At 40.5% G+C, this 18,414-nt stretch overlaps 1 long non-coding RNA gene across 3 annotated transcripts in view; it reads left to right on the forward strand.

The window, feature by feature from the left end:
- LOC109493469 overlaps positions 1-18,414 on the forward strand; it is a 301,393-nt gene that overhangs the window by 2,261 nt on the left and 280,718 nt on the right. The window lies entirely within an intron of this gene.

The following is an 18,414-nucleotide window of genomic DNA, read 5'->3' on the forward strand; positions in this document are numbered from 1 at the left end:
TTGAGTCCTAGGAAGAAGTGAGTTTATTTCCCATTTATTATAAAGTTTATTCCCATTTATTATAGAGGCCACCTTGCCTCCTGTACATAAGACTGCTACTCCTGCCATATTCCCCTTCCCTAAGTGAGCTAACCTGAGGACTTTTCTGATTCTTACAACTAAAAACTTTAGGGGGAAAAAAAAGATTCTTTTGATTTCAGCATTTCAAAACAATCCTTAACGTTAAAAAAAAAAAAAAAAAAGGAGTCATCACTATTCTAGGGCATAAACACTATTCCACTCACACGGTAGGGATTCTATCCAATTAATTGTGCCACATACAGTCAGGACAGTATATACAAGTGTCATTCCCCTTTCTACTGTGTTGTGACCTTGGACGAATTTCACATCTTGTCACATGTAAAAAAATAAAATAAAATAACTTGTCTTCCATACTTTACATGACTGGTTAAAATCCAATGAGTTGGTAGAGATTAACATACTCTGAAAATGACAAATTCTAATGAAATGTAAGGTATAATTATTGCATAAACTAAGTTGATGTCTAAAAATAACATTTATTTCCTAGGAATGTGGAAGGAGTGGCCAATATTGAAACCCAATGAGTCATAGAAAAGAACAGACATTGAAGGGTGCTTGGACCAAATCCTGGAGTTTGGTTCAAGATGTCAAGGTTCAAGTGGGATGGCTTGTCCAAGGTCACATCACTAATGAATTACAGAGGCAGAAGTAGCCCTCCAGTAACTGAATGCCACTCTAGAAAGCCGTACCATTCTTCTTCAAATTTCACCCGTTTGATCTCCCCCAATCCTGCCTGTATTAAAATAAATAAGCAGACAAAACTACAGACAAAAATAACAGTTCCTTGATGATCTGATGAAATGCATCCAAAAATTTAGCAAATAATATTTGAGAGTCTACTTTGTATCAACATCTCTTCTGTCAGGCTCTAAGGCAAAAATGTAGGTAAAAAAATCAGAATGAATGGCGAAGTCACAGTGAGCAAGGTACAGCCTGTGGAATATATGTGGAAAAGGAAGGACTCCTGGAATAATTTTAGTTTGATATATCAAAAGGCGCAATCATCAAGGACCCTGAACTGGAGCCCCACATGCACTGCAAGGCTGAGTCAGAAAAGCAGCAGGCAGGACAGAAGAGAAGGGATTAGTCAGTGTGTGTGGAAGAAGTCCAGAGCATCATGATACACAGTCCCACATACTCAGGGCCTTTTGCATTTACTGGTCCCAGGATTTTTCTCTTGGTTGTTCACACAGCTGGTCCCTTAACATCCTTCTGGTCTCAGCCTAAATATCACCTCTTCCTAGAGACCTTCCTAACTATTCTGTCTAAAGTGAGCATCCCTCTTATTAGTCTCTGCCACAGCAGCTTTATATCCTTAGTGGCACTTTTCCCAATTGGGATCCTTTTGTTAATACGTTTACTTTTATATTACCTGTCTTCTCCATCAGACTGTAGACTCCATACTGCAGGGACTGCATGAATCTTGTTCACTCTATGTACCCGCACCTAATGCAATGTCTGGCATTGGTGGTGGTATCTGGAGGTGTTTGATAACTTTTTGTTAAATAGGTGGATCAAGAATCTATCTTTATTCTTAAGATGCACACTTTATACTGAAGAGTGCAGCTGCCATACCTTTTCAAATCCGGCTCTCTTTAAGGTTTCATTTTACCCTGATATCATTATTGGCAAATGTTGGCAGTGAATGTTCAGTGTGATTTGAAACAGGCCAGCAGGCCACCGGCCCCTTGTCACCTGAATCCTAGACCCTAAGGGATAATTGCCTTAATTTACCCAATCGTGAAAGCAGTCTCTTCATTGTTATGAATGTGTTAAGAGCTGCTGTCATAGTATTGCTTCACTATTATAACATTTTATGGATGAGAACACCGGGGCTTGGACGTATAATAATTTTCCTGAGGTCACAAAGCCACTACCTGGCAGAGCTAAGATTCAGACACAGATAAACCATGCTTCTGCTTATAGCTCAGTGGCATGTGCCATGACTTTAATAACCTTAACAAACCATACGGTGTTTTTTTTTTAATTGTTTTAATGTTTATTTAGTTTTGAGAGAGAGACAGAGCGTGACTGGGGGAGAGGCAGAGACCCAGAATCTGAAGCAGGCTCCAGGCTCTGAGCTGTCAGCACAGAGCCTGACTTGGGGCTCGAACTCACGAACCATGAGACCATGACCTGCGTCGAAGTCGGATGCTTAACCGACTGAGCCACCCAGGCGCCCCAACAAACCATATGGTTAACAAACCATAACAAACCTTCCTTATTGGATATAGGCACACAACAGCACAGAATTTTTATTTCATCTATTTTTAGATGTTTTGGGGGTTTTGGAAAAGAAAGGTAAAAAAAATAAATAAATAAAGCTTTCATTCTTAGTGTCCACAGAATTTTATTAAAGAGGACTCAAAAACTTTAGTGCCAGCCTTCTGAAAGTTTTCCTTCTAATCATAAAATTATTTTCTCTGCAGTAGTTTGAATGTTCTATTTTAAGGGTTTTGTCATGTGGGGAAGGACTTGCAGATTGAGAAAATAGGGCAGAAATAGACTTCCAGAGGAGAAACAAAGTTGTTGTGTATTGACCATTTTGTCTGCACCCTGGTGGTCTCATCCTCCCTTGCGTGTGCTTCCAGTTTAAAAGATCAACATATGCAGATCTTTTCCACAGTTGGCCGTGACCTCAAGCCATGGCACATGCCACTGAGTTCTAACAGAAGCATGGTCTACCTGTGTCTGAGTCTCAGCTCTTCCATGTCATAACCCCCAAGTATCCCCAAGTTTCAGTTTCTTCATCCGTTACATGGGTATAATAGTCTATCATAAAGTTATTGTGACAGATTAAATGTAATAGTATTAGCAGATGCACTTTGGCACAGTGTTCATCCACTGACTGTGACCTAGCAAGTATAGTATCTACTCCTTAGTGTCACAGTTTTCAATTTTCAGATCTCAACTCTTTAATGGTCATGAAATGGATTTACTGGGTTTGTTCAAAGTAAGATAGAACAACATAGAGAAGACCAACATACATGGCATGAATTAAGAGTGAGTGTTGTTTTACAAAAGCCTGTTCCAGGTATGTATATACAACATGGTATGTGCCTAAGAGGTTACTATAAAAAATATCTAAAGCCACCACTTTAGTATATGGGCTTCATTGCTTTGCTAGCAAAGGTATTTCTGAATACCTGAATAATCACGTTGGAGAAGAGAAATGAAAGCAAACCACCTCTTCATTCTATTTCTTCTCTTCTCAAGTTGCATACTATTTCATAACCAACAGCCACCCCCCACAAAAGAAAAGGAGATGAATAAAAAGATAAATGGTTTAAAAAATAAACAACGTGGAAAGAATACAAGGGATTTTAGAAAAACAGCAAGAGAAACCTTCATCTACTCAAAAGTGCACTGAAACTGGTTAAACTTAATATACTTAACCTGCGTTTTTAAAACTCCTTCAACAGCTATACTCCCCTCACTGCTCCCACTTACCCTGTAACTGTCTCCAAGTCATTCCCTAGAGGAAGTTTTGTCTCTAGTCAACTAACTATATAGCATACCTTTATTGTCTATGAAAAGAGCTAGGCAAGATGCAGTGAGTAATTCAAGATGAGAAAACAAGGCCCCTGACCTCCTAGCATCCTACTGTAGTGGGTAGGCCAGACACATAAATCACCCCAACTCCCTAATGCACTGAACTGGGAGCTATCATGACATAAAATTGTCCTACCAGACTGTAGCCTAATGAGTAGTTATCAGATGGAGAAACCTAAACACTTAGAATTCTGAGACAAGTTTAGAGCTGGATGCGGAAAGGAGAAGTGGTATTCTTATTAAGCAGATAGAGCGAAGCATGTTCTGGGCTGAAGTGCTAGCTCGGACAAAATCTGGCTGGATACTAAGGGTCTTGTTAGGGTTCGTGAGTAGAACTAAGGTATTAAAAACTCAGTTGGCAGGACGCCTAGGGGGCGCAGTCGGTTAAGCATCCAACTTCGGCTTAACCAACTTTGACTCAGGTCATGATCTCATGGTTCGTGAGTTCGAGCCCCACGTGGGGCTCTGGGCTGACAGCTCGGAGCCTGGAACCTGCTTCAGATTCTGTGTCTCCCTCTCTCTCTGTCCCTCCCCCACTCATGCTCTGTTTCTTTTTCTATCAAAAATAAATGTAAAACTCAGTTGGCAAACTTGGACCCATTAGCCTTTATTCCCAATGCATGGAGCCTGTAGGGTCATACACCTAGCAGCAGTGAATCAGATATGCCTGAGAAGATCATTTGGGGAGCAACATGGAGGATGATGAAGGTAAGAAGAAAAGGAAGGCAGAGACCAGGTTAGAAAGTCGTTGCACTTCTCTCAGCCAGTGTTGTGAGAGTCTGAAGGAAGGCTGTGGCTATGGCTGTGGAAACTAGAAGAAATCATTCAAGAGGTGTTGTGCCTAGGTTATTAGAAACGTTATTTGGGTTACAAAGCAGCATAAAAATCCATTCCAAGTGGATATTTCAAAGTGGATTTAAACAATAATGTGCCTGCAAACCTAAAAAATCTGGTGCCATTGTTCAGGGCTTCAGCTTTATTTCTCCACATTCCTGTCAACTCAGCCCAACTTTCTACATCAGGCTAACTCCCTCGTGTTCCCCAAAATGGTTACCATCAAAAACTGAAGCTATAAACTTTTTTGCTTGCTTTCAATAGTTGCATGTCCTTCCTAAGCTTTGATACTAAAGCCTCAGCTGAACTCTAACTCTACCATGTTAGGAAGATGCCTGCTTTTGAACCAAACCATCGGAATGACTGGTTTACATCAATCCCTAAATGATTATATTGATAAGGCTCAAACCAGTTAAGGCCCACTCTTGGAGCTGAGGTGAAGCCAGTCATACCCAACCCACAGTATAGAACCCACAAGGCTTCTATTCGGAGGGGAAGGGAAGATGGATGTTGGAGAGACAAGCCCAAGGTCTGCCAAGCTTTCTGAACCTCTCTGCCACTACGTATTTCTTCCCATATTTTCTATTGCTTGAACTGACCTCCCTCATGCAATTCCCTTGAATAATTCCTACCTTTATATCAAATCCAGCTTAATTCTTATTTCCCCTTTGAGGTATACTCTGACTTCTTGATCTTTCCCCGTCACTTCCTCCTCTGAAACTAACTCACTTATTTAGAACAAAAACTTTTTTAAAAAATTGCAGTACAACATACATACAGTAAAAAGGAAAAATCTACAAAGCTTAGTAAATTTTTACATGCACACATACCAGTGTAACCACCACCCAGATCAAGATATAGAACATTTTCAGCAACCCAGAAGGCTATCTCCTTCCCCTTCACAGTCCTTATCCATGTCTGTGACTTGTACAACCAGAAATTAGTTTTGCCTATTCTTGAACTTGGAATCATCCAGTCCATGTACATCTAGCTTATTTTGCTTATAATTACATCTGTAAGATTCACCCATGTAGTTGTGTATAGAAGCAGGCTATTCTTTTTTATTGTTGTATAGTATTTCATTTGAGTAATATACAACAATTTTTTTATCCATTCAACACCCCCTCAAATTCACGTTTTCCAAATTTTGACTGCTATGAGTAAAACAACCTTGAAAATTCTGTACATGTCTTTTGGGTGGATAGATGCAGTTATTTATCTTGAGTATATACCTACGATATCCTGTTATATACCTACAATTGTTGGGTCACAAGTAGGCACATTTTAGTTTCAGTAGACATTGCCAGACAGTTTTCCAGAGTGGATTGACCAATTCGTACTTGCACCAGTAATTAATATGATGAACTAATTTAATTTTAAATGTTTTTTTTTAATTATTATTTTGAGAGAGAGAGAGGGAGAGAGAGAATCCCAAGCAGGCTCTGCACTGTCAGTATAGAGACCACCGTGGGCCTTGATCTCATAAACCATGAGATCATGACCTGAGCCAAAATCAAGAGTTGGATGTTTAACTGACTGATCCACCCAGGTGCCCCTGAACTAATTTACTTTTGAAACAAACTATTATAATTTATTTATTTATGTGTTGGTATTGCTTCATCAATTAGACTCTAAACCTTTAGAGGGCAGAGACTGTTTCAAAGTTCTTCATTGTTCCAGTGCCTAACCTTGTATTCTGCACAGGCATAATGAAGGATTCCATCAATTTTCATCAAAACTCCAGCTATGACTTTAAAAATATATATGTATATATATTTATTTTTGTGTTGTTAATAATTGATATTTAATTAATAATAATAGCTTTCCCTTTTTAACTTTTGGTTATATATCCAAAGGAATTGGTAACAGGATCTCAAAAAGATATTTGCACACCCATGTTTGTGGCAGCATTATTCATGAGAACCAAGAGGTGGAAACAATTTAAATGTCCATCAGTAAATGAATGGATAAAGACAATGTGGTATATACATACACAGTAGTATTATTCAGCCCTTAAAAAAAGAATAAAATCCGGGGTACCTGGGTGGCTCAGTGAGTTAAGCGTCCAACTTTGGCTCAGGTCATGACCTTGCAGTTCATGAATTTGAGCCTCAAGTCAGGCTCTGTGCTGACAGCCCGGAGCCTGAAGCCTGCTTTGGATTCTGTGTCTCCCTCTCTCTCTGTGCCCCTCCCCTGCTCACGCGCTGTCTCTGTCTCTCAAAAAAATACAATGTTAAAAAAATTTTTTTTTAAAAAGAAGGAAATCCTATCATATGCTACAATATGAATGATTCATAGGATATTATGCTAAGTGAAATAAGCCAGTCAGAAAAAGATAAATACTGCATAATTCTTATATGAGGTACCTAAGGTAGTCAAATTCATAAAAACAGAGAGTAGAATGGTGATTGCCAAGGGCTTGGGGAAGCAGTAAGGGGAGTCATTCAATAGGCAAAGAGTTTCAGTTTTGCAAGATGAAAAGTTCTAGAGATCTGTTGCACAACAATGTGCATGGTGTTTGTTAACACTACCATATACTTAAAACCGGTTAAGGTAGGGTATTTTATGCTATGTGGTTTTTACCACAATAAAATAATAATTTATTTTCTTTTAATGTTAGAATTTTTTAAAAGTCAAAACTAAAAATTACTTAGTTTTTAAAATTCTAACATTAATAGAAAATACATTATTTTTCATTTCAGTAAAAACACATGACATACAACAAAATAAATACAGTATAACACATGTATATTCACAATAAACAAAACAATATAGTCATTAATTCTCTCGAGTTCAATTCTACCCTCCTAAATTTGGGGGATCTAAATTTTACCGTTTTGATTGTTTAATCTATTTTTAGTGACAAAATTTATCATATGCCGATTGACCCATTTACAGATTGTGTTTAGGCTGTATAGTTCTACTAATAGGATTTGATAAAGATTAATTTTGTATTTATTTCTTAGCTCACACACAAGACACTTCTGACAAGTTCTCCTTGGGTCTTTTAGGATTGCACTCCTGGAAAATTCCACTCTCATTTCTTCCATATCTTAGTTGCTTCTCTGGCTGCTTTCTCTTCCTGTATATTGTTTGGGCTGTGTTTCTGCCTTAACATCCACTAATGAGTTTCCAGAGTGAAGTACACTGCTCCATACTCCTTTTTCCTGGCTTAATTTGTGGTTTCAACAAAGCTACCTATTTGGATGTCCTGACTGCACTTTCACCTCTGCAGGAAACCTAGGAGTCTGCTGACTTCCATGATGCTTTGCAAACTTTCATGAGCATCACAATAATCCAGGTGGCTTGTTAAAACTCATACTCTGGGGCTTCAATCCCAGAGGTTCTGATCAGCAAATCTGGGGAGGGACAGGGACCCATGCAATGGTGCACTGGAGCCAGCTTGCTCTAGCTCAGTAGAGGCCACTGTGCATATTCCTCCCAATTCCACATTCAATGATATCACAAAGACATCAACCAGGTAGGAGCATTTAAAGCATTGAAATCAGCAAATGCTAAAAATCAGAACTCTTCCCACAACTCACCCATCCTTCCCCTCTGTAAGCCAGATGTTAAACATTCACCAGCATGCCACTGGATGCATGACTTTGCAGGCAGCCAAGTGATGATGATTTGAGTTTCATGTGCATAGGCACACACACACACATCCAGATTTTTGAACCAATATGAAATAGTTGCATCTATTCTGCAACTGCTAAAATTTCAAATGCATGGTAAGGTCAAACCACTTCTTGGGGTCAAAAACTCTTGATCTATCTAACTCTGATTAATGTATCTATACTTAATCTATACTCACATCTACATCTATTTTCATAAATTCAGTATGTACCGCTTACCTAGATTGTCTTCATCCTGTAAGTAATTACTCAAAAGAGATTCATTATGCTTACAAAACTCAGAAGGACAGAGAACTGGCAAACCTAATGTACTTCTGCTGGGATTTCTGTGAATACCCCAAGGTCACTATTGATAACCAGTCCTGTGCCATCTGATGGCATCATCCATAGCCACGATTATGCTTTTACTGGTAGGATCCTCTCGGAGATCATAATCCTGCTCTACATATGGACTCCAACAGTATATACTTTTGCCCATATTCACACGTGTGACTTCTGAGCTAAGGAAGCTGGTCCAAATGGGCTTCTTACCTCAGCCATACCTGGACCGGAAGTGGCCTTCCCCATGTATTCCTAGACCAGGGTATCTAGGCTTTGCCACCCAACCAGGCTTCTTTTCCCTTGGGGAACATTCCTCTCTGGAAGCCTTGTAGTGTATTCCTCTCATCAGACCTCAGATATGACAATGCTAACACAGCAGACAGAGAGGTTCCAACCATGTTACTCCAAGAAAGGAAAGAACCAATAGGATCCCTGTACTCCCAGAGAGCTCAATGAACCCCATTCAACTTGCTCTCCTCTTTCCAAGTGACCAGCTATGCTTACCAAGAGCTCTTAGGAGAGGTAACTTTTGTTGGAAGTTAAAAGGTCCTTCTACTCTCTTGCCCTGGAGCCCACTGGGCTTACATTCCATTACTGAGAAAAGTAAATCTGCTTCAGTGTGGCCATCTGTGTCCACCTCCTGACCAAGACGTGATTGTAAGTGAACTTCTCTTGTTGAAAAAAGAAGTTCAAGTTCTCACTCGCTGTGCAATCTGTAACTCACATATCTAGTCATCAGGGGCTTTAAAATATCCACGGGACAGTGGTATAATTATCTGAATTCCTTTCTTTTTCTTTTCTTTTTTCCCTTAGTATATCATGCCAGGTTTTCACATTGCCATACAAAGGTTTGCCTGATTCACGTTAATGCCTGCATAATATGGGAAATATATAGTACTATCACACTTAATGTGCACCATGCACATCCTTAAATATATTTAGTTCTTAGGATCACACCATGAGGTAGGTGCTATGTAGACTCCATTTTATTTTTTTAATGTTTATTTAATGTTAAGAGAGAGAGAGTATGTGTGTGTGCAAGTGGGAGAGGGACAGAGAGTGAGGGGGACAAAGCATCCCAAGCGGGCTCTGTGCTGACAGCAGACAGTCCAATGTGGGGCTCGAACTCCTGGACAGGGAGATCATGACCTGAGCCAAAGTCAGACTCTTAACCGACTGAGCCATCTAGGCGCCCCTATAGACTCTGTTTTATAGTTGGGTAAACTAAGGTGCAGAGAAATTCAGTAACTTGCTCATAATCCTAAAGTTAGTAGGTATCCATAGCCAGGATTGGCACCCAGGCTGTCCGGCTGTGGGGTACCGCGGCCTTACCTCACTTGTCCCTGGCTATGCTATGCCCATACCACAGCTTTTTTTAGCCATTGCTTTGCGAATCCTGTTCCAGATTTTAGTCTTTGTTGGCATTCCTTACTCACTAGCACATTCTTGGATGCTTCTCCTGCCTCACAATGATGTGTATTTAGGGAATTAAAAAATACCCATTATCGTAGCTTACCTCAAAATTAAAGTAATTATTAGATAGATGACTCTTCTTTCAAAAATGTTTTGTATTCCAAAATCTCAATAAAAATTACTTTTGGGTTATCAGCAGCTTTGGCAAATCCACATTACATCCACGGGCCATTACCATCGATAATTGAGAACTCACACACGTGTTAATCAATCATTTATTCCTGCCTCTCATCTCTCCTGCACGGTTCTAGATGTTGTCTAGCTTAGTGTTAGTTCTGGGAAACAGTGGAACTGTATCACCCTTTGTAGTCCAAAAAAATTGTTATCACAGATATAATGAATTATATAAAATTGGAAACGTGGGGTGCAGTGGGCTGCAGTGGGGAGGGGATTATGCTGAAAGATTTTCCATTTTCACTGGCAACAATTTTTTACTATGTAGTACCATTTGCTTGTCTACTCAAGGTATACTTTCTACCCTTTCCCAGAAGCTCAAGAGTAAGAGAAAGGAAACTGAGCACAATGTAAAATGTAATAGATTAGGCTTCCCCATTCAATTCAAGATGAATCTTTCCACTTTGAGGATAACAGAAAAAAGACTGGTTTAAGAATAATAACCCTGAGGGGCGCCTGGGTGGCGCAGTCGGTTAAGCGTCCGACTTCAGCCAGGTCACGATCTCGCGGTCCGTGAGTTCGAGCCCCACGTCAGGCTCTGGGCTGATGGCTCAGAGCCTGGAGCCTGTTTCCAATTCTGTGTCTCCCTCTCTCTGCCCCTCCCCCGTTCATGCTGTGTCTCTCTCTGTCCCAAAAATAAATAAACTTTGAAAAAAAAAAAAATTAAAAAAAAAAAAAAAAAAGAATAATAACCCTGAGTTCAGATCTTACGAACTGTGTGATTTTAGACAAGGTTCTTTAAAAAATATTTTTAGTCTATTTATTATTATTATTATTATTATTTATTTTGACAGAGAGCAAGCAGGGAAGGAGCAGAGAGAGAGAGAGAGAGGGAGAGAGAGAATCCCAAGCAGGGTCGCTTGTCAGCACAGAGCTCCAGGCAGGGCTGTAGTTCACAAACCACGAGGTTTGTGCTGAGCTGAAACAAAGAGTTGGACGCTTAACTGACTGAATCACCCCGGTGCCCCTAGACAAGGTTTTCTTAACCCTGGCACTGTTGATGTTTGGGCTGGGTAATTCTTTGATGGGAAAGACCGTCCTGTGCCTTGTAGGCTGTTTCCCACCGCTCAGGGTCTACCCATGAAATGCCAGCAGCAGCCCCCTCTCATGTTCCGACCAAAATTGTCTCCAGACATTGCCAAATGTTCCCTAGGAAGTGAAGTCACTCACTCCTTAGAGCGAGAACCACTGCTCTAGACAAACCTCTGAATTTCTTAGAACTGCAGTTTCTTCATCTCTAAGAATGAGGATCATTTTATTTACTTGATAGAGTTAGCATAAAGAGCTAATATATTTATACAAAACTGTATATTATGAATTGTTACTTAAATATTAAGTTAGATGTTACTATCATAATTTATTATTTAGCTTACACCTCCATTTTAGAGAGTGCTATATATATATGATCTGAAATATATTCTTGATATATTATGAATCTCAGAATATATTTCTATGTATATTTCTAAGAGGGATTATTAAAATAGTTATAACAGATGGAACAGGTAGGCACTATTCACTATTGTCTATAAACTAATAGTGAACATTGTTCTATTTCATAAACACAGGCTGCACCCTGCTGCTGGTTAACCCATTTTCAAAAGGCCTGCTGTCGGTCCTACGGGAAAATTGGTACACAGAGTATAAAGGAGATACCATCCCTATGGCCAGGAAAAAAATCACAAAGAGTATATGTTATTCAGGAGGCCAGGAGATCATCCCCATTTGCAAAGCACAGCAAAGGAAATAATTCCTCCTAAGGAAAAATGCAATTTCTCTGATTCCTGGCTCAATCAGTCATCCCTCTTATCTGTGGGAGATCCATTCCAAGACCCCCAGTGGATGCATGAAACCGCAGATAATACCGAACCACACACACACACACACACACACGCATGCACACACACACACACGCACATACATGCACACATATACACCATGTTTTTCCCTATACAAACACACCTACCATAAAGTTTAATTTATAAATTAGACGCAGTAAGAAATTAACAGCAACAATAAAACAGAACAATTATAAGAATATACTGTAATAAAAGTTATGTAAATATAGTTTCTCTCTCACCCTCAAAATATCTATTGTACTCATCCTTCTTGTGACAATACGAGAAGACAAAATGCTGAGGTGATGAGACAAAATAAGGTGCATGACCCACATGTTGTGACGTAGTGTCAGGCTACTGTTGACTTCCTGACTATGTGGCAGAAGAAAAATCGTCTGCTTCTGCAGCGCGAAGAAAGGCGGGGTGTGTGTAACTGACACCGCGGGAAGTGAACCCCTGGTTAAGAGGGAATACCATACCGCCGAGTGTGGTCTTCTTACCCTGAGCATCATTTAGAAGCTTGAATTGTCACAACTAATGTTCATGCCATGAGCTCTATGTCCTTGGAGCTCCCTAGTATCAGATGTCATGTCATTTGGAACCAAAAGCTTCCAAAGGGTTGACACTTTGTGTCACGTTCCCTGTGTCCCTGTAATAAGGGACACTTAACTGTATACAAAGTGTATACTTTGTATGTATAGTGCATACAAAGTAACAGGTCCTTGCATGGGACAGGCACTGAACACATCTTTATTGAATGACTGGATAATCATTGTGCTATACCTTAACAATAGCTTTCAAAAAGCAGTAGATACAAAGACTGTGCACATAAATACTGAGGGAAGGTTTTAATTCTGCCACTTCATCAGTTTATTTCAGGCAGATTCTTCCCTTTTTCTGCTATGCTCCTAACCCCACCCCAAAATTCTTGGAGAACTAGTTCTGATATGTGTCAAGGTCACACACTGGGACGCCTTCAGTGGGGGTGGATGCAAATTTCCTTCCTTTCCACATCTTCCTCTTTTTTCTTCCTCTGGTATGGGTTAGACGAGCCCTCCCGGGTCTTCCGTTGGGAGGTTAACAAAGGGTTAAGATAGGAGCTCTGGAGGCCTGCTTGGAGCTGGCTCTGGTCCAGGTTGTAATAGCAGGAAGAAGAGGGTCTTTACTTTCTGAACATTGCCCAGGGTAAAAGAATGCGGGGATTTAGGAAGGGGAGCAGAATGGCAGGGGATGTGGCAGGACATGATCTCCCTAGAGAAGGGGATAAGGAAAGCCCAGCATCTCCAGTAACCAACAGATGAAAACCCAACTTCTGCAAGGGACCAGCGGTGACCGCAGTTGTAGGGACCCTCATTTTATCACCTTGGAAAGCAGAGCGGAGTTAGAAGAGGGTTGCGGGTCCTTATAATGTCTACATTTAGGGACAGCCTACTGTGTGCTGGGAATCTTCCTGCAGTCGCCATGGGAATGGGGAGAAGTAGAAGTAGTGATGGCTGGTGGAATTGCAAAAGGCAGATAATTGAGGTAAGTAGATTGGCACAAGGTTGAGGACCCCCATCTTGGACAAAAACAATTGAGATTCCAGCCGCTCTCACTTTTTAGTTGTAAGAAACTTTCTGCTATACAGGCCTCGTCCACCTGAGGGCAACTGGGATTTCAGGGAAAGGCACCCAGAGGGGCATTTGTCATGAAAGGGGGAGACAAAACTGGTAGTCCAGACACCCTAACAAAGTGTGGAGGTTGGCCAGGGCGGTGGTGGGGAGCTGCTATGAACACAGCATATGGCCAAGGCTGAAAGTCCACCATACCTTGTCACCCAGGCATAGTGAGACACTTGGAAAAATGACCAGACCAATGAATATAAACTAAAAGAGCTGCAGTCTTGGAGTATCTGGGTGGCTTAGTCAGTTAAGTGTCTGATTCTTGACTTTGGCTCAGGTCATGATCTTAAGTTTGTGAATTTGAGCCCCCATCAGGCTCTGCACTGGGATTCTCTCCATCCCTCTCTCTCTCTCTCTTTCTGCCAGTCCACCACTCATGTGCTCTCTCTCACTCTCTTGCTCTCAAAAATAAATAAACTTAAACAAATTTTTTTTTTAATAAAAAAATAAAAGAGCGGCAGTCTTGGAGTTCAAGTTGGGACACCATTGTGCCAAGGAATCTGGTCCATCAAGGCATTGTACAGATGAAAAATTCCACCTGATGGTGTGAGCTGAGTTTTCAGTGGTGACACTGTGTAGCAGGGCAGAAGTAAAAGGGCCAGTGGACTGGTTAGATTGTCCAGTTCTCTTTTCTAGAATGGGGAGGTAGGTACACTGGCCCTTTAGACAGAGTAAACTCCCTGGACACCTTTTCTGGGCAAGGTAGAGGTGTCAAGTGGCAGGTATTGGAAATCTATCTAAATTGAGCATATGGAGGTATGAATGATTAATTGGAAACATCAAAGAGATGGACGTGTATTAGTACTCCAAGCTGGTGGAGCAAATCACACCAGTGGCGTAGGCGTTTTCCACACACTTACATACAGGCACACACACAGACACACATGTAGTCTCACACGCACACACCCCAAAACCTGATGAGGCAGATATTATTGCTTCCCATTTCACACATGAAGAAATAAGGGTGCAGAGGATTAGATAACTTACCCAAAGCCACAGAGCTAAGATGTGGTTGTCATAGTTGAAACTGAAGTTTGCACTCGTAAACACATTGTGCTTCAATTGTGCCCTGCTGACTCTGAGGGCAGTGGTTCTCAAAAAGTGGTTCCTAGACCAATAGCACCGCATCACCTGGGAACTTGCTAGAAATGCAGATCCTTGGGCCTCACCCCACACGTCTTGATCAGAAACTCTAGGATGGGTCCAGCAATCTGTTTTACAAGCAATATTTTCTTTCTTATTTTTCACTGAGTTTTTAGTTTCCAGTGTAGTTAACATCCAGTGTCATATTTGTTTCAGGTGTACAAGCAATATTTTCATTTTATCACTCCAAAGTTTGGAGTGTATAGGTCTGAGATGCTTTTGTAAAATCTTCACTCCAAACAACAGGTGATACCTATAACTTAAGCAGGTTAAGTATTTTCTAAGCAAAAAATTCTAGGCTAGAAATAAACCGATCATCTAGACTGGGTCCTGATTTAAAATCATATTTATTCAAAGATGCTCATTTTTCTGGTGGATAGATGACAATTGAAATACTAGATAATATTTATCTACTGTAACAATGATGTTAAATTAACTCACAATGCTCACTCATAACATTGTTTGCATATACTTCCATTGCTTAGGAAAGTGCTACCTAATTTATTTCCCACACATCAAAATCCACTAAATTGACATAATTACATTATTTTCTCTAGATATGCTGATGGGGGTCTGGTCTGCATACCTCAGAGGGGAGGGGAATGAGAACAGCAGGTGATACCATGTGCCATATGTTCAGCAATATCTATAGCACTGTAGGTACAATGATCAGAGGTGAGAGTATTTATGAAATCTTTTCATTGTTGGGGGATGTGATGAATTTTATGTCCATATTTTATTCTTTTTCCAAGTATTGTATTTTTTCATATGCTTTTATTTTTAAAAAATCACAGACACACTAGAATTTATTCCCATCTTCCAAGGAAACCTGTAAACCAACGGAAATATTTTTGGCTATCTGACAAAATGTCTGATAAAAATGTGTTACTCTCCAAGGTCATTAGGTCAAGTGATCGATTTAATTTGATGCAGACTTTTACAATAAGTTTTCCAGCAAATTATAAATGTTGTGTGTAAGATTTTGTGAGGATTTCTCCCAAGTTACAAGGACAGTGGATTCAAAAAGCAACTAATTTCTACTTAACCCTGCCCCTGGCTGCCTTTCTTTGGCAAGTTTAGTCCCCAAAGAATCAACAGGACAAACCCAAGAGAATCTATTCTCCAAGAGACTAAATAAAGATTTGGAATTAGATGCTCTGGGTCCTAATCCTAAGTCTGTCAAAAAAACAAAAAACAAAAAACCACAACTTTTTATATGCCACTGTTCACAAGTTTTATTTCCTAGTTTTTTAATTTTTTTTTTAACATTTATTTATTATTGAGAGACAGAGAGACACATCATGAGCAGGGGAGGGGCAGAGAGAGGAGGAGACACAGAATCCAAACCAGTCTCCAGGCCCTGAGCTGTCAGCACAGAGCCCAATGCGGGGCTCGAACTCACGGACTGTGAGATCATGACCTGAGCCGAACTTGGACGCTCAACCGACTGAGACACGCAGGCACCCCTCCATTTCCTAGTTCTCCAAAATTGAGCAATCTCACAACCTGAGCACCAGACTGATAACGGGAAGGTTGTCACTAATACAAAAAGCTATCATCCTGTCAATGGTGGTAATCATAAAGACCTAGTATGTGCAATTCAATTTAAGGAATGAGCTCAAGGAAAGAAACTGCCAAGGTTTTTTTCGATGTCGTTAACACCCGCACAGAATATACAATGCCATAGGTGTGGACTGTGTACATACCTCAGTTATATTTTCACTACACGAATACTATTTCCCTGCCCAGCCTTTCATTCAAGTGCTGATTTCTAATACCTGTGAACAAATGTGCTTAGCCCTGCTAATGCTGATAAAAACTACAAATCTGTCTCCACTGTTGATCTACGAATGAAAGCGGTATGCCATGCACTCCATCTCACTGTACCCTTAATGGAAAATCAGCAGGGCTGTTAGCAAAATTTCCTGCACCACAAAAAGATAATATTAACTCATGCACTTTAGGAAAATTCCCCAAATCCATCTTCTTCTCCTGATAACATTATAGAAGTTTTTGATATAATGATATTTTGAGGGGTTTCGGCCTAGGAAGGCAATTTATTACACAGTCACGTTAAATCGTTTTCCACCTAAGCCTAAAACTTGTTGACCATCTTAAACTCCCACCCTCAATAGTTGTAAACATTTACAGTGCAAAGAGAAAATTAGACCCATCTAGCATCTTGCTACCATGTTTCCACAATATAGACCTTCAGTATGTTTTAGAGGAAGGCATTGAGTGAAATACCCTTCTCCTTTCTGATTAGTCTGATCGAACCACTTAACGAGTCAAAGAGGTGAGATCATTTCTTTTTGGTTCCAGAAAATTCTGCTTTGTGACTTGTTTTTATAGAGCACGTTGGGCAAAGAAAAGGCTGGGCTATGTGAACAGTGACAAGGAAGTGACACCTTCAAGGAAGGCATGATCCTTTAGAAGATAAGCTCCAAAGGGCAGGGTGTATTTGATTCATTGGGACACTATCATCTCAGTGAGTAGGTTTGGAACCAAGGGGGATGGCGGAGGTGGGTAGGAGGTGCGGGCGTTAATGTGTACAAACGGCCAGCAATTACATCACAAAAAGGTAGGAGGCTTCTGTGCTCAGGATAAACTAACTCTGTTAACAGTCAGCCTTGTTCTAAAAGAAACCGCTGCTGCTAGGAAAACCCACACTCGATTTATTGAAGAGAAGTTCAGAAACATCTGGAGGCAGCATTTTTCATGCAGTTCTTTGAGGCAACAATCTAGAAGTGTCATTCACCAAACGTGCACTGAGTACTGGCTTTCTGAAGGGCGCATGCCGCATGCGGGGCACTTGATGGATTCCGAGGAAAGCTCTGCCCTGTGGGAGTTGTCAAGGTTTGGGGGAAGGAAGGCAGGTTCAGAACCGCTGACAAGAACGTACATACGGCTTGTGTGTAACCTGTGAGTGGTACTGAAGAACTTTAGCAGTGAAACTAAGAGCTGTGATGGAATGATTAAAAGTTTGAACTTTAAAATGCATTCAGAAAAAGGCGAGAGTAATATGCCATGGACCTGAATTAACCTTGAAGACAGAGATATGTGTGAACTTGGTGCTCTCATTCTGTTGCAGCCACTCTAACCTCTTTGCTTTTTCCTCCAGCACATCTGGCATGTGCCCCCAGGGCCTTTGCACTTGAGCTTTGCTCAGCTCGGAGCACGTTCCCCCAGATATCTGCAGGCTCCCTCCCTTACCTCCATCAGCCTTCATTGTAGTGTCATCTTTGCAGGGAGGCTTCCCTAATCGCTTCATATGATACTACGACTTCTGTGCTCATCCATTGTTTGCATTCTTTTTCTCAACAGCACTTACCACTATCTTCCGTACCCTATGTTTTACTTATTTGCTTATTTATTTTTTCAGTATCCCTGCTAGACTATAAATAAGTTCGACGAAGGCAGGATTTGTCTGTTTCCTCACCTAGTAGTACCTAGAACATTGCTGAGACAGTAATAGGCACTGACCAAATATTTTTGGAACGAATGAATAGAACTTGCATCAAGGAAAGTACATTCTACAGACCTATGTGCCGAGCACTGAGAAAAATGTTTATTATAATCTGTCACATCTTTGACAATATGTAGATAAAAGCATTCATGTAGGGGTAGGGGTGGAGAGGATATCCATTTTTTTGGCCTAATGTTTCTGTGCAGAGGGTCTTTTGTTCGAGTAACTTGACCTTT

Source organism: Felis catus, chromosome D3 (assembly GCF_018350175.1).
Source record: "Felis catus isolate Fca126 chromosome D3, F.catus_Fca126_mat1.0, whole genome shotgun sequence".
Taxonomy (NCBI): Eukaryota; Metazoa; Chordata; class Mammalia; order Carnivora; family Felidae; genus Felis; species Felis catus.